The 4,836-nt window shown below is 41.1% G+C and overlaps 1 non-coding gene across 1 annotated transcript; it reads left to right on the top strand.

Moving 5' to 3' along the window:
- Nucleotides 1-1,795: 1,795 nt before the first annotated feature.
- LOC147934670 (small nucleolar RNA R71) lies at nucleotides 1,796-1,902 on the top strand. Its single transcript, XR_015573384.1, has one exon. It is a non-coding gene; the product is annotated as a small nucleolar RNA R71 (small nucleolar RNA).
- Nucleotides 1,903-4,836: the final 2,934 nt, after the last annotated feature.

Genomic DNA, 4,836 nt, shown 5'->3' with positions numbered 1-4,836 from the left:
CTTTGTCCTTGATAGTAAAAGCTTGATCATCAATGGTAGGAAGGTTGGTTGGGTTATAGATGTTAAACTTCATGGCTATATCTTCAGCAATGTTCAAGGTCACAAGACCCTCTTTAACATCGATAACTGCTCCAACAGTGGCTAAGAATGGCCTTCCAAGAATGATTGGATCTTCAGGTTCCTTGTCCATCTCCAACACCACAAAATCAGTGTGAACCCTTGCCTTCCCTATCTTGACTGGGACATTCTCCAACCTTCCAACTATCTCCTTGTTTGACCCATCAGCTAGACATATATGAAGGTTGGTGGATTTGAAATCAGTTCTCTCAAGCTTTTGTGTTATGGAGTATGGCATCACACTTGTTGAAGCTCCTAAATCACAAAGGCATTGGTTGTAGTGAAGATAGCTAAGTGTGCAAGGCAGATAGAATGGACCTGGATCCTTAAGCTTGATTGGAATGATAACTCCTCCAAGGTCCTCAAGATCCTTCTCATCTTGAGCTTCAGCCTTCTTCTTTGACAAATCAAGCAAAAAATCTTTGTAGAGAGGATATGGATCATACTGTTCCAAGGCAGGTCCTCTCTCTTCTTCTTGGTAAGCAATGGTGATCTCTTGTATGGCCAACACTTCCTCAACCACAGCTTCTTCCTTTAAAACCCTCTCTTCTTCTTGTTGCTTAGCCATCATCTCCTTTCTCTCAATGATTTCCCTAAGCTCCTTAATCTTTTGTGCTTTGAAACGTCCTGTGGAAAAGGTGGCTTGTAAGCAGGAGGAATGTACTTAGCAGGCTTGACAGCTTCTGAGTCTGCAACTCGATCGACCACTCGAGCATGCACTCGGTCGAGTGGCTGTTCGAGTACCTGGTCGAGTGCAATAGCGGACTCCAGTTGCTTTGCACAAACGTCACTTGGGGCTTCAGTAACTAATGAATTCCCCCAAACTTGGACTTCATTGTCCTCAGTGACTTCCTCATCAGAGATATGAATGGCTTTTGCAGTGAACTCCCTTGGATTTTGAACAGCTTTTCCAGGGAGTTGGTTGGGTTTAGGAGCTGAAGTAGAGGCAATGTTGCTCTCCATATACTTCACTCTGGAGTTGAGACCTTCAAACTTCATGTTCAGATCATTGTACTGTGATGTGAGCCTTTGATTCAATTCAGCAAACTGTTTGGCTTCCTCAATCTTGCCTTGTGTTTGCCCAATCAACAACTGTTGCATCATTGCTCTTAAGTCTTGTTGCTGGCCTTGGTTAGTCTGAAACCCTGGTGGGGGACACAATTGGGGCTGGAACACTTGATGTTGTTGCTTGGGGATGTAGTTTTGTTGCTGCTGAGGTTGTTGAGGTGGATAGACTTGGTCTTGAGGGTTGGCCACATTGGTGCTCCTATAAGAGAGATTTTTGTTTTTGAAACCTCCTTGGTTGTAGCCTTTGAATCCTCCCTGGTTTTGCATGTAGCACAACTCAGCAAATTCAGGCTCCCCCTCTTGAACTGGAGCTTCTTCTTCACCAATGAAGTGAATGGACTTGGACTGGCTTAGGAGTATCTTGTCAAGTTTCTCATTGACCATCTTCAAATCCTTCTTATACTTGTCCTCTTGATCAGTTGAGGAGCCCCTTATGGTCCTATCATAATCCTCATTATAATTGCCATCAGATTGAGCAAGATTCTCAACTAATTCCCATCCTTCTTCCACATTCTTGTTGAGGAAGTTGCCATTAGAGGCTGTATCAAGAAGCATTCTTATCTTGGGAAGCACTCCTCTATACAAAGTGCTGAGAAGTGACTCATTGCTGAAACCATGGTGAGGACACTGAGTCTGGAATCCTTTAAACCTCTCCCAAGCTTCACAAAAGCTCTTATTATTCCTTTGAGCAAACCCAGAAATTTCATTCCTCAACCTAGCAGTCCTTGCATTGGAGAAGAACTTGGCCAGAAAAGCTTTCTTGCATGCATCCCATGTGGTGATAGCTCCAGTAGGAAGATTCTTCTCCCAAAGGTGGGCTTTGTCTCCAAGAGAAAATGGGAAGAGCCTCAATTTGAATCCATCTTCACTCACTCCATTGATTTTTGTGAGTCCACATATTCTGTCAAACTCATCAAGGTGATCTAGTGGATCCTCCATTGGCAACCCATGAAATTTGTTGGCTTGTATCATTGAGATCAATCCACTCTTGATCTCAAAGTTATTGCTTGCTACTGAAGGTGGCATAATTCCAGCCCTTTGGTTGTGGGTATTGGGTGCATCTCCTGCACCAATGTGCCTTGGTCTCTGCTCATGGATAGCTGGTTGCTCCATGATGTCTTGACCTTGTTGTTTATGAATTACTCTCCTTTGTTTATGTCTCAAACCCTTTTGTAGCCTGTGGATGTTGTCAATAGGCTGTTGAAGACTGTCTTTGCCTTTTGACCTTGTGTGCATCAACAAACTCTACTACATACTCGAACAGGTACACGGTCGAGCGCAGGCTCGAGTGGGTGGTCGAGTCGACTGGGAAGTAATGGCTATTTGGATCCGGCTTCTGGCTCGATCAAGTGCTCGATCACAGCTCGGTCGAGTGGTGGTCGAGTAGGTGGTCGAGTGGGTACCTGAAACTCAAAACAGCCAAGCAAAGGAAGATTCGAGTTCAGTAACTTCACAAGTGTGTAAACGAATTTAATCTTAGACTAATAATGATCCTAAATGTCACAAAACAAACTCAAATGGGCAATGACGCCAAATTGAAACTGATTCTTTTTGTGTGGTTGGGTGAATGATGATGTATGGAATGAATGGATGTCAGGGTGTTTCAATTCCCCTTATGCAATTGTAGTATAAGAGGTGTCAATCCAATCTGAGTGTTTGTGAACAATCAAGATGTGCATATGAGTCTAAGTCAAGCCAATTGTAAAGATTGTTTGTCACTAACAATCCTATAATGAGATATGAAATGCAGAAAGTAAAACCAACTAGAACAAGATACTAAATGCAAACAGAACAGACAAATTAAAGCTATAATGAAACTAGAACAGAAGTAGACACTATGCTGATGAACTAATGCAAGACAAGTAATGAACAGAAAACTAAGTGAATGCAATAGAAACGAAACAGGAATGAAACAAGACAATCACAAATCATAAACACAAGTTCTGGGGACGAACTCGAGCAGCACTCGACCGACTGTAGGTCGAGTACAGGGTCGAGCTAGACTAAACGTGAAAACTGAGCAACACAATAAAAACAGAGCAATGCAAAAACGAATCAAACGACAAGCAAGCAATGATATTTAGACTAAGATATTAATAAACAAAGAAGGCCTTGAGGAGGGATTCATGGGCTGAACTAATCATTGTGGTTATCTAACTTGGTCAACAAATCTCAAGCAAACTTTGAGCTGATCTCTAGACATACTATTCTAAGACATGTTTAATCCACTCTCATGGCAAGAAACAATCAAACTTATGCATTTCTAGACTTGTTCTCACAAAGTAAAGAATCTACACAAGCAGGCATTAAGCAATACATCTCAAACCAAACAAGACTTCTAATCTCTTAGCAAGCCTAATGGTAAGCTCTAGATCTAGCCTTATCTATGCTCCTTAGACATTGGTGTGATGCTAAGATGCTTGAAATCAAACCCTACCTTCTCAGATATAGGATCAGCATTAAGATCATCTAGCCTAGAAGATATCTACAACAATCAAGCTTGACCAAATCAAATAAACCACAAGATCAACCCAGCCTAACCCATCCTCAAGATCCTAAACAAACTACTCACAAGAACACATGGTGAAATAAGACAAAAACCCAGAAAATATTGAAACTTGCATCATTAGAAAGATGAAACAGAGATCTACAATATTGATGAAGAAATAAAACTCGAAATCTTAATATTTTGAAAGTTATGAAACAAACAAAATACAAGAATCTAGTCATTCTTTCTTAAACAAGTACAAAATCTAAAATAAAAGAAAGTGCAAAAGGAATAAATCTAAAAAGGTAAAAACTAGGTTTTAGACTCTCTAAAATGCTGGACTCCTTGGTGGTTGCAGGTACAAGGGCCTTATATAGGAGATGAGGTGGAAGCCCTAAAAATACAAAAAGTCAAAGCAGTCAACGGCTCGGTCAACTCGACCAGTACTCGGTCGAGTGGCTGGTCGAGCTGGCTTCTCTCGTGCATTCTCCACTCGGTCGAGTCCTTCTCAGCTCACGGTCGAGTGCCTGGTCGAGTGTGCGGTCGAGTTGGACTCTGGACTTTGATTCTTCAGTCTTAACTCTCTTGTTTTCTCCTCATGATTGCTTCACTTCTCCTCAGCATTGCTTCCATGCTCCTTAAGCTCCAAAATCACCTGTTTATGCATGAAAAGATGCAAATGCAATGCAACTATACTCTAATGCATGATTAGTCCTAAAGCTACACAATAATGGCCTAAATGGATAGCAAAAGATGCAAAAGTTGTGAATAAACTAAGGGAAAACAAGGTAAAATATATGAACATCACTTACAAGTACTCAAAAGCTGCAAAGAATAAAAGTTGTCTTTCTAGAGGTCGAGCCTCGTGCTTAAATAGTAAAATAAAACCCTAAAAGTCGGTTTAAAACGAAAAAGGAAAAGTTGCTTCGGGTACGGGACTGGTCGATCCGAATGAGGATCAGCCGATCTAGGATGCTTTTTCTGCTATCACTCCATTTGCTTGCTAGCCTGATCAGTCTTCAACCAATTTAGCTCCAGATGCATATTTTCATCCCCAAAACACTCATTTTCCTTCAAAAGCAACCTGTACAAACTCATAAAAGACTAAAAAGACTCTAAAACCACACTTTGACTCAATAAAAGACTCAAAACAAACCTAAAAA

Source organism: Camelina sativa, chromosome 11, assembly GCF_030686135.1.
Source record: "Camelina sativa cultivar CO46 ecotype springtype chromosome 11, ASM3068613v1".
Taxonomy (NCBI): Eukaryota; Viridiplantae; Streptophyta; class Magnoliopsida; order Brassicales; family Brassicaceae; genus Camelina; species Camelina sativa.
This window is presented reverse-complemented; position numbering and strand designations above follow the sequence as displayed.